The sequence below is a fragment of the Gossypium hirsutum genome, chromosome A12, assembly GCF_007990345.1.
Source record: "Gossypium hirsutum isolate 1008001.06 chromosome A12, Gossypium_hirsutum_v2.1, whole genome shotgun sequence".
In the NCBI taxonomy this organism is placed as follows: domain Eukaryota; kingdom Viridiplantae; phylum Streptophyta; class Magnoliopsida; order Malvales; family Malvaceae; genus Gossypium; species Gossypium hirsutum.
The window spans coordinates 46,788,745-46,801,962 of NC_053435.1; the positions used below are offsets into that span (position 1 = coordinate 46,788,745).

Sequence of the window (13,218 nt, forward strand, 5' to 3'; positions counted from 1 at the left end):
AAATAACATGTTTTTTTCATCGTATTCTAATGCATTTTATAGAACATTTCACATTATTAGTAGCCATTGGCTACATTCAGACATGAGCTTCTTATGAACACCATTATTTCATTTCAGCTTAAAATCATGCATGAATATCACACGTACCTTTCATCAATCAAGCTTAACCCTAATTTACCATTGAACTTAATTCAAATAGAACCAAAAAGATCAAAATTCATGTAGTATATATATGTCAAGGCATTATAAATTTTATGCTAAAGGCGATTACTCAAAACTTACCTTGTATCTTTTTGAACAAATTTCGGGTTGGCTATTTCGTGGCTTTAGCTTTTCCCTTATCCGTGGTTGCCCCTCTATGCTCTTGAGCTTTAATTCAATAAATTTTAAACTAAGCATTAATCAATTATTCGAGTATTACTTTCAAAATATAATACATATATATTCAACTTTCACACATACAGATTATAGTAAGCTTATAAGAAATCAATAAGCATTTCATTAGTAAAATTTTTCTTTTATCAATGTTTACCATATAATCACAATTTCACTATAAGCTGAATTCCTGAGCAACAGTCATTAAATCACTTATAACTGGAGCTACGAAACTCCAAATCAATTGCTGTAAATTTTCCTTGAAAATAGACTCATTTATATTTTATCCATAAATTTTTCATAATTTTAGTCTAGCCAATCAATACCAGATTTTTCCTAAAGTTTCCCTTGTTTCACTGTTTGACAAATCTGACCATTCTTCAGTACGAAATAAATTTCTCATTGTACAAAAATCAAAATATGTTGTCGTTTATTTCATTTGAAACTAGACTCACTAAGGAGTCTAAGCATATAAAATTTATTCTATGACCATTTTTATACATTTTATAATGATTTTATAAATAAAGAACAGGGGATCTAGAAGTCATTTTGACTCTGTCCCACATTACTTCAAATATTTCATGATCGGTAATTCTTTTACTTTTACAGTTTCTATTATAGAAAACTAGACTCATCAAGCTTTAATTACATAATTTATTCAACTTCTAATTCAATTCCTACAATTTATGGTGATTTTCGAAAATCACCTTACTGCTGCTGTCCCAAGTAGATTATTACCAATTCACCATTTATCATCAATGCCGCACACACAAATACATACATACTCCTATGTATATAAACCGTCTATAATTAATTTATAACCTATTCGGCCTTACTACTTAAACTTAGCCTTCATATGTAATTATATATTATGACCTAATACAACAATTTCATATAGGTTTCTTCTAAGCTAATAATAACCGAACCATTTGGTCAAGCTTAAGGCTGATTCTATTTTGTTCAAATTAAGGTCACACCTCCCTTAAAAGAAATTCTAGCCTTCTTAACTTTAATTAGCTACTACCTATTCTTTAAACATTAAATACAATGCAATTAACATCTAAACCTTTATACCGAATTTGCTCACACAATAGTCCTTGACTGAAAGTTCTTAGACTCTAGCTACCCTAATGTCATTCCTTGAAACACATCCGAATATCACGTTCAACACCTCTCATCAACAAGTTAAAATTTCTCAAATTCAATTACTAGTGCTTTTATAAAACATAAACAAAATACATTAAACATTATTTCCCCAAGAATCAATAGCATAACCGAATACATATATTTTTCTTTCTCCCTAAATTAGATTCGGCAATCCCATAAACCATATTAACCTTAACTTTTAAGCTAAAACAATTAACAATTTAACACATCCAACCTAACTATCCATCTAATGTCATCAAAACTTCTACTAAAAATTTTAAGTTCCTAGGCCGAAATTCAACCCTCCTAAATAACCTAATTTCAATCCAAGATTCAAGTAAAATTTAAACCAATCCTCCAAATTATGCATACATTTTCAAGAGTGGCATAAAACATACCTTCTTGTATCAAAACACCTTAGCCGAAATTCAACAAGAGTTTTTCTTCTTTCTTTCTTCTAGTTTCGGCAATGGAGAAGTAAAGATGAAACACTTTGGTTTCTCCTCTCACTTCTCATTATTTTATTTCCTTTAATTCTATAATTCCTTTAATTGAAATTTAAAATTATTATAAAATATCTATAATATGCATAAATCCTCATCATGGCTGGCCACTATCAAAGAAATGGACAATTTGACAAGCAAGTCCACCTTTATGTTAGCATGCATTAATAAACCATTTAAAATTAACCTATCACATTTCACAATGTCTCACATAAGTCCCTATTAATAATTTCACATGCAATTGAAAAAATTAAGATATGAAAATTTTACACATGCATTTACACATATTATAAGCATAGATTATAATGGTTAATTATTTTTGTGATTCGGTTTTGTGGTCCCGAAACCACTTTCCGACTAGGGTCACATTAGGGCTGTCACATTCATAAGGAACTAAAATTTCATGGTGTGATTTACATGCTTTATAAAAATACATTTATATCATTATTAAGGTAACATAACAATTCATTGAATTAATAGAACTTTATTCGTACTAAAGTTTAGCATACTTAACAAAATTTCAATTTATTGAACAAAATATATCCTAATCATAATTAATAGAAAAAATTATTCTGAGTGGAAATAATTCAAATTTTCGGTCTCCCCAACTTAAAATGAACAATGTCCTCATTGTTTAAAGTGAATAGATACTATACACCAGGTAGGATTTTAGAAAAGAGGAGGTGAGCGAAGTAAGAGCGTCTACTTCATGTATTCCAGCAACTCGTCTTCCTAACGCGGCTTTGTTGGTTGGCCATTGGTAATTATTGCTGGCAATCCTCTCGATAATTTCATAAGCCTCATTGTAAGACTTAGAAAGGAGAGCACCATTAGTAGAAGCATCCACTACCATCCTCATGTGAGCATTGAGACCATTATAAAATGTCTCAAGTTGGATGCAATGTGCAATTCCATGATGAGGGCACTTTCATAATAACTCTTTGTACCTTTCCCATGCCTAATACAAGGACTAATCATCCATTTGTTGGAAGGCAGTGATCTTGTTCCTCAACTTAGCGTTCTTGCTAGGCGGGAAATACTTTGCAACACCCCAAACTCGGCCCAGACGTTACACTCGAATCTAGCGTGTCACATCAGAGTGCTTTTCGATAATTGATCCTTTCGGTAAAAATCCGTTACTAAATTTACATCCTTTTATTATAACAGAAGTTCTCGTCAAAACATTTACCTTATTAATCATTAGAGTTATAACAAATTGATTTAAAAACGCAGAAGTTTTTTAAGTCGATGAAGTTTAAAACGCGTGTCTTAGAAAGCAGTAATTGTTTTAAAAACTCGTCTTTACCTAGACTAGCAGTTTAAAAATATATATTCCAAAGCCCAACTAAAAATTAAAACCCACGAATGGCCTTATCACAACAACAAAAACCCAGATATAAAATCATCAATAAAAACGTAAAAAGAAAATAGTAGATCTCAATAACCAACAGACATGTGGCCACCTCCGAATCCCTCGTAGCTCCAAGTCGCCCAAGGCTGGGGATTACTTGAACAGTCAAACCGAAAGGGTGAGTTTACGAAACTCAGTGTGTAGTCCCCTAATCCAACACCACTAAGTGCCTACAATAGGTTAGGGCCTGAGCCCTATGCAGTACAGTGTCATCTGGGCCTAAGCCCTATACAGTAGCAAAGTGGGCCAAAACCCATAACAATAAATGCATCACAGATCTGCAACCCAACCCAATCCGTCCATCACACCTCCCGTACCATCCAACACACCCTGTGGAGAATAGATCGACCCACCTAGCCAGCACACCAGTGTCGCAGCCAAGCTGCTAGAAATAATGCAGCAGAGCTGCTAAATAAAATAATCATGGCGTAGCCACTAATGTCAGAATGCGTGGTAAGGCCACTAGAACGGTAGAACGTGGCAAGGCCACTAATACAGTACATCCCCCACGATAAAACCCAACCCTAATGTAGAATGTCATGACATAATACGGCGTGTATGCACAGTTTCTATATATATAGATGCAACATACTTACAACAACCTTCAACCTATCAATCTACGTCTGGGTACAATAGTCATCTCACATCTCAGGGAATTTCAGTCATTTATCAAATTTTAGGGGTCTTGGTACCTATAACAACCCTTAACAGGCCTACGGTTGTCTTAAACAACCCAATCACTCTACATAGCCAAATTAGTGAAATGGCCCCAAAGCCTCACTCAGCCCAAGTGGCCTACATGGGCCATCTCTACCCAACAAGACCCATAACGGCCTCTTATCCCAAAATCGCACACCGTGGTCTTTGAAAACAGATGGTCATGACCAGTGGCCTTAGTTTTTCCCCATGAGCGTTCGCATGCTCGTGGGGCCTCAAATATCAGAGTTTCGGCTTTTTCGCTTGTGCCGATTTACACAATCTTAGTATGGGTTCACACTCGTGTTATTGTTTGACAATATATAAGGTTAGGTGTATGATTACACACCTGATTGGAGAAGAAACCGACGCACTCTACACGTCCCACCTTGACCAATACAACATCCCACAAGCAATTTAGTCATTTGGGTTAATCAAACAAGAAAAGAAACCCTTTACACAGTACATAATGTGTCGCTTACCTTGATAGCCCAAGTAGGGTTCAAACCACCCTCAACATTCCTTCACACCCTAGTCGGCAGCAATCTGCTTTAACATTCACAACCATTTTATTACCCAACCTAGACATAATCCACTTAATCCCTGAGAACCACTTACCGAAACAGAGATAGGAGAAGGAAGTAGCAATATTCGGCCTATCCCAGAAAACACCACCGTCGAGCACCTGATGCCAAGAACACCCTCTTAGCGTAAGCTTATAATGAAGGAGATTAAGAGAAAGGCCAACATAGAATAGGCAAGAAAGAGAAGTAGCACAACCACAACACACATATAGATGAACAATAGCAAGGTTCGGCTATTGCTAGGGATTCGGCAAACCAAGAGTAAACTTACCTTAATCCAACAGGGAGAGTTTCAGTTAGCTATGAGAGTATTCGGCTAAGACTCCAAGAAAGAAAATGCAAAACCAAGAGCAAGCTGGAGATAAGTAAAGATCAAGAAGATGTTCGGCTAAACCAAACGAATGGGTGAGGAAGAAGTGGAGTTAAGCGGTCAAAGTGAAGTGTAGCAAGACAAAGTGGGAAGGAGAAGTATTTGGGAAATCAATAATCGGCTAAGGCTGAGAAGAGAAGCAAGATTCTACACAACGAAAGATAATACACCGAAATGCACCAAAAGAGAAAAAACACGAAAATACAATAAGTAGAATTCGGCTCCTACACCAAAACCAAAATGTCAAAATGCCAAAAGAGTTCCCCTAGCCGAATTTTCTCCTACAAGTGGCCTAATTCAGCTACAGCACTCCTCCCCACCAACTCCTTCAAAATCTCCCCATATCACTCCCCTTATCCCTCCATAATTTTCTCCCAACAACCAAGACCAGTTCAAACTCCTATAAAGCAGAGTTCGAATTCACCAAAAACTCTTGCCGCCCTCAAGTAGCAAAATAACACCCCTTGCCACTCATGGGATTCGAGCCCCATCCCTCACTAAAGCCAAAGTACGCCATAAGCCACCGAGCCACAAGGCTTTCTTGCGTTAACATCCCACCACGTTTATTAAATGGCATAGGAGCCAACATCCAGGGTTTCTTAAAAGAGAGAGAAAAAAATAAGAATTTAGCGAGAGCCAAAACCCGAGAACTTCCTTGACACCCCTAAACACACCCAAACCATTCATCCACTACACCAAACATGAAAAAGGAGTTAAACCAAACAAACTTCCAGACCCTAAATTTTGGGGCATTTCATACTTCATAAAGAATCTTTCTGCTAACTCTTGCCATGTGAAAATTGAGTTCGGTGGCAATGAGTTCAACTAGGCTCAAGCTCTGTCCCTTAGCGAATATGGGAACAACTTCAATCGTAATGCATCTTTGGGTACTTCGGCTAACTTGAAAGAATCGCTCACCTCCATAAATAGTCTTAAGTGTAGGTGAGGATCTTCAGTAGGCATTCGACTGAATTGGCCCACAATTTGAAGCATCTGAAACATGACTAGCTCCAGCTCAAACTGTTGTGCCTCAATTTCGGGTCTCCTAATACCCGAATTAAGATCATTAAATGCTGGCACGGCATACTGTCATAAAGCTCTATCCCTATTATCAGCAATAAGGATAGGATTTTGAGTAGGGTTTGCTCCATTTTCCTTGGATTTGGATTTTCGAAGTTTATCTCTTCGGCCCTCCTATGGTTTCCTTCTCTTCTTCACTGTTGAAAAGTTATTTCTAGCTCAGGGTCTACAGGAAGTAGGTCAATAATTCAGCCAATACACATAAACACCTGAAATAATCACAAAAAAATTAATTAAGTTAAAAATTAAACAAAAAAAAAACCAAAATGTAAACTAGCAAATTCACAAATAATGACTTTTTAAAACAGTCCCCGGCAACAGCGCCAAAAACTTGGAACGATGGAAATGTGTAAGTCTACACAATCGCAACAAGTAATAAAGTGACAAGAAAATCTCGAGTTATCGTACCCACAGGGACTATGAAAAGGAATATTTATGAATGCAATTTAAAACACTTTGGTAAAGAAAAATATTTTGGTTAAAGAGGGTGATTAAAAACTTAAGAAAATTAAAATGATTAAAAATGAAGTAAAAGAAAGTTTTAATGCACGATTTCAAAATAAGATTTAATCAAGATGATATAATTGTGTTGGATTAATTACACTTCTAATCTTAGAATTATTGACCTTATGTTTATACTGTTACGAATAAAATCACGGCAACCCGGTAATTTACTAACTTATAAACATAACCCGGTAATTTACTAACTTATAAACATACTTACATAGCAAAATCCATTCATCTCTTGACATATCCCTATGTCAATTCAACCGACTAAACAGATTCTAGTAAGCAAACATGTTATTGCACATACATACTCATTAAACTGAACTAATCCCTTGTATATCCCTATGTCAATTCAAATGATTAATTAAATCTAACAAGCATATAAAAGACTATGTGAGGTAACAAGGTATCCCTACCTTGAAATCATAATAATCTTGCAAGTTATGCAAGGCAATAATATCGCCAGATACATTGCTAATTTATCATTTTGCTATCATAGAAGAATAAACATGCACTGATAAAGTACTGTGTCAATTAATTACAATTTCAATCCGTTTAAATAATTAATTCATTAGTTACCTCACAGTCATAATGCAAGAATAACTTAGGCATGATTTTACTTAATCAAGCATTTTACCGAGGCCTATAACAACATAAACACAATTTTAACAATTTAAGAAGACAAAATGCAATCAACTCAACACGAACTAAATTCAAGCTAAGCTAATTAAATTAACCATTCCAACATCATGAATACTCATAGATATGTTCATCATAACAACAACAAAAATTAAAGAGATAGGGAACAAGAATCAAATTCGGTGGTTTTTCGAGGCTTGACTTGGTTGCTCCGTTCTTCCCTCTTGTTTTCCTCGCAAATCAAGGCTTCGATGAACACTCAATTGCTGCTCCAAAATGGTTGAAGAACACCCATTTTCCAAGGGAAGAAATCGGCACAAGAGCAAGGGAATTGAAATGGAAAAATGAGAGGAAAAGAATGAGAGAGGAGAGAATGTTGTGAAATGAATGAGGAATGAATGAGATGCCTTGAATGATCTGCCAAGGGGGGCTTTTATAGCTGAGTGTGGCAGCTGAAATTTGCAAAAAATAGCAGCCAAAGAGCCACCCCTTGGCCGGCCACCTATGTGGCAAATTTGATGCTTTCAACTTTGCTAAAAATGGATTGGGGCAAATCCAAAAATCCACCAATTGTGGAGGGGCTTTGAATGCAACTTTGACAAGACTTGAAGGGCTTCTTTGTAGGCCTAATTAATCAGCTAATAATCTAATTTATGTTAGCATATGGTCGGTTTTCGGCTGCCCAATATTTGGCCGGTTCACTTCAATCGGTTCGGTTTAACTGGACCACTTTTTTCATAATTAATTAATATTAATTTATTTAGCCCAAATTAAATTGGGTATAAATTAAAATTAATTATATTAGGAATTAATACACATAATTGGACTGCCTTTGGCTGGAAAATAGTTCACCTTGATACTTCAAATTGCTTCTCGGTTTTGTGCTTCAAGCAGTGTCTACCGAGCCATTTTTCGCCCTTTGCGCAATTCTGTCGAAAATAACCAAAATTACTCAAATTTAATTATAAATTAACTAAAATTCATCATGTTCATATTTTAAGTATAATTTAATTATTTTATAAAAATTAATTATTTTTCGACAATAATTTAATTGAAACGGTATGATTTTTAGCTAAAAAGGGTATGTACAAATGCGTAAATTTTCGTGTTTCCAGTGTGTCCCCTGCACCCTAGTTCTACAAGTCAATATGCATGGTAGTAAACACACGGTCAGAGACACGACCGTGTGTCTCAGCTGTGTGGAGGACACAACCTTAGGACATGGTCATGTGCCCAGGCCGTGTGAAGTCTGCACCTTAAATGTGAAAATTAAATTCGCCACACGGCCTAGCACACCGGCATGTGACTTGGCCGTGTGATATTAGATTTATGCTGACGTCATAAATAGAGAGTTACACGGCTTGGGGACACGAGCATGTCAAGGGCACATGGGCGTGTAACCGTGTTTTAAGAAAATTTTTCTAAAGTTCACGGTTTAGTCCCGAACCACCTCCGATGTATGTTTTTGGCCTCGTAGGCCCATAGAAGGGACGATATTCATGTTCTTGAATAAATTTTAAATTTGAACAAAATTTTATGGCCCAATTTTGCATAGTAGTGTATGTTGAAGTCTGATAATGCCTTGTATCCTGTCCCGGCGTTGGACACAAGTAATGGGTGTTACATGATATGTGAGATATGAGTTAAAGTTGTATTAATTAAATATACATATGGCACATATTGTGCGAAATACCGTTATTTGATGATATATAACATGGGTTGTATTTACTAAATAAGATGTGTTGGAAATGGGAGTGAATCAAGTTATTTATATACATATTTGTTCATGTACATGTAAATGTGAATGAATTGGTGAGAATGTGATAGGTCTATATGAGCAATGATATGAGTAAACAAGTGAAACTCTTGGTTAACTATGTAAATGAATTCATGTTATAAAGGTGAAAGCATATGAGGACATTATAATTTATGAAAATGTTTAATATGTGTTTATTCAATAAGTTGAGTTTAATACCTTACGAACTTACTAAGCTTTATAGCTTATTTGGTTTTCTTTCCTATGTTTATAGAGTTTCAGAGGCTTGCTCGGGTTGTTCGAGATCTAATCACACTATCCAGCTATGGTTTGGTATTTCTAAGCTTTGTGATATTGGTTATATGGCATGTATAAGTATTGTGGTTATTTGATGAGTATAATTAATTTTAGGAATTGAAGCTTATGTGTTTGATGTAATTAGCCATGAGATATGGCTCGAAAATGATGTTAGTTTGGTGTGTATATTGCCTTGTAAAATGATTTAGTTTGGTGTATATATTGCCTTCTAAAATGATATATCTTGATAAGTTTGATTATGGCTCAAATAGCTCGAATAGTCATTTGGTAAGTGACATGTATATGCTTGGTTTAGTTTTGATATTTAAATGTCAATTTTAGTGGCTACATGACTTGATTATGATATGTGTTATATGTGTGTTTTAAGATCAGTAAAGATCTGGAGTTAGTTGAATTCATAAGTCAAATTATATAGGTGAATTATGGCTATTAAATCAAGTTGATTTGGTAAGTTTTTTATTAGCCAAATGGTTATTTATGAATAGATTAAATGATTGGTATGTAAAGACATGATTTGTGCATGAAATTGGTATGGTTGGCTGCCTATTTGTGTATGATATTAGCAGCATATGACCTGTTGCAGGTGGTTAAGTTTGGGTGAGAAATGTGGTTTGAAACAAGCCTATTTTAATCAACATAAGCTGAGCACACAGGTGTGTGGCTGTACTGCGTGTGACACATGGCCTTGGTACACGGCCGTGTGCCTCCTGAAGCTTAGTTAAAAGTCAAGTCAGTGAGTTACACGGCCTAGACACACGAGTGTGTCTACTGGTCGTGTGCGGCACATAGCCTTGGCAAATGGGTGTGTGTGATCATTTCGAATAGGCACACGTGCCAGACACATGGGCATGTAGTCAGTCGTGTGGTACAAGTCAGTATGTATGCCCTATTTTCACACGGCCTGCGCCACGGGCGTGTTTGGTGGTCGTGTGAGGCACACGGCCTGGACACATGGGCATGTGACCCCTTATTTCATGAAAACTTTTTTAAGTTCCCAAAATTTTTGTATGTAATCAATTTAGTCCCGAACCACCTCTAAAGCATGTTTAGGGCCCTGTAAAGCCATAAAAAGGACAATGTGGATTTGTTGGATGGATTTTTTATACAAACACATAAATGTATATGTTATACATGTGAATGATGTGTATTAATTGGTAATGCCTCATAACCATATTTCAGTGACGAATACAGGTTAGGGGTGTTACAGGTTAGGCAGTGTGTCCCTTACACTTTAATTTTGAGAAATAGAATGCTCAGAATTAGGCACAAGTGCAGAGACACAAGTGTGTCTCTCAAACACAGACGTGTGAAACTTGCACCTATTTTTGAATTGAATTAATTAACCACACGGCCTAGCACACGGGCGTGTGGCATGGCCATGTGTGCAAGTTAGAGAGTTACACGGGGTCGACCATGGCCTCCAACACGGGTGTGTCCCAGGGTCACACGGACGTGTCCCTTGGACCATACAGACGTGTGAGCCTTGCACCTTGGAAAGATTTTGTAATTTCAAGAAAAATTCTTAAAGGGGAATTAAGTCTCAACTCGATTTTAATGCTCGTATTGGGTGTCGAGGGCCCAATCAAGGGATGTTATGGTTGATCTCGGTAATGAATAGTAATTTACATAGTTTAATGAAAAATATTCTGAATGTTTTGGTAATGATCTGAAACCCTATTCTGGCGATAGGTACAGGTTAGGGGTGTTACATGTTTGTTCTTTATATCGATTCTATATCACTTATGAAAACCATGAGGAACTAATCCTTCTATGGGGGATTAAAGGGTGGAGATATGATCTATTAACTATTTTGTAGGGTTACTTAACGGATCAATTATCTGGGAAAAGAATAACCTAAAATCTTAGGAAGTCATTAAGGTTGGAATTAACCCAAAATTTGTATGGCCTATCCATGAACACCTTCACCATAAGCTGGTATGGATTGTGAGGTTAAAAGATAGGTAGTCCTTGCCGACTTATTATTTGAGCGGAAGGTCAGAAGATCCTGTTGGGATAGCGACTAGTTGATTGACGAGGAATCTGAAGTGACAGTTGATGAGAATTACCAAAACGAGCTAATCACCCATAATAAGATTTGATTTATTCTATTTTTCGATCTCTTGAGTTTTATTTCTTTCTTTATTATATTTTCTCAAAAACTCATGTTATTTTGTTTTCGTACTATAACTGATTTAGAGTACTAATTAGATCTTTCAGTGTTCAAGTTAAAATTGATTTAGCATTAGCCTCCCTTAGGTATAATTCTGAGAGTACTCACCTACTCTGCTGTAGCTATATTACAACTAGACTCGTATACTTGCGAATACCGCCTTATTGATATATATTTTATTGTAGTACTCACACTATGGATGTTAATACGTTCGGAGGGGGTTAATATGTAACTAGGGAGAGCTCAGTCACAATACTATAGTGGAATGACTTCGTGACTAAATAATTTTATAATTACTAAGCAAAAAATTGACACTTATTTATAAATTAATTGAGCCTTAATTATATATATTGGATCAGTCCTTTCGCTACCTCATTGAAACTAGAAATGAATTACATGTATAACCAAATGAACAAAAATGGATGGAAATGATAAAGTTTGATAAATGATTCACATTCACAAATTAATGTGTTTTCTCACTGAATATAGAAATGACTTGAGTATTAATTTAAGCTTTTCAAATTATTATTTAATTGAATAATTTATGTTCGAAAATAGAATTAAATTAATTAGTAATGTGAATCCATTGAATATGAAAATTAAGTATATTTCCTCATAGATTCTTTCACAATATAGTTGTCATGACTTTAACGGAATTAGAATTGGATTGAGAAATTTATTTAATTGGAAATTTAATTTATCTAATTAAATTAATACATAAAATTTATTTGAGAAAATAGAAAAACATGTATGGGGTAGAATTAAACTATAAAGTGTTAGATTAAAAGTACATGAAACACATATAATTGGACTCAATATAGAAGAAGCCCAAATTCCCCTTATATTACGTATGAGGGGCGACAACCTTAGTGTATTTATCTAGGGTGTGTCACCCCCTTATTCTAGTTAGACTAGAAGACTAATTTTTCTATTCAATAAATATTATATGTGTTTTACTAATTCAACCAGGATTCTTGTATCTCTCCATATAAATAGATAATAATGACAAAGCTATTTACACAACAAGTTCCACATAATTTTGAGGTATTCTTATTCTACTAAAAAGTGGATCTAAATATAAATTATATTTTCTCGGAATAACATTTATTCTTATTTCTATTGAGAGAGACTTCTTTTTCTACTAAAAGTAATAAAACGTTTCTAATTTTGTTTTTGATTTGTGATTGTTCAAGCCCACATTCGAAGTAGTTCGTGGTACAAGAACAATGAAGAAGGTCATTTGGTTGAAAGTCAAGAACGTCTAGGATCTGTCCCACACAAAGCACACGTATGTTTTAGGAAAAAAATTATTGTTATAAATATCCCATACGGGTTGATTTTCAAAATTTTAATTTTTCGCCATGACAGAAAATCGCTTTGAAACTAGATATTTCCAACAATTTTAACTTTCCGAGGTCCGTTTTGGATCTTGAACATCTTTGTTCACTACCAAACCGTTTTAAAATGGTTTTTAATTATTTTTGAAGTCTTTTAATTGTCCTAAATTATTCTAAGATTATTTGTTTGTACATGTTTCGGTAGCATCTTCCATTCACACCATACGTCGGGACAGGCGAGATGTGTTACAAATATTATTAGAATCAAATTGGCAATCTTTAATAAGATTTAAATATAACTAGGTTCACATTATATACATATAGGG

At 35.2% G+C, this 13,218-nt stretch overlaps 1 non-coding gene across 1 annotated transcript; it reads left to right on the plus strand.

The window, feature by feature from the left end:
- Window positions 1-2,932: 2,932 nt before the first annotated feature.
- On the plus strand, window positions 2,933-3,039 carry LOC121211822 (small nucleolar RNA R71). Its single transcript, XR_005907040.1, has one exon. It is a non-coding gene; the product is annotated as a small nucleolar RNA R71 (small nucleolar RNA).
- Window positions 3,040-13,218: the final 10,179 nt, after the last annotated feature.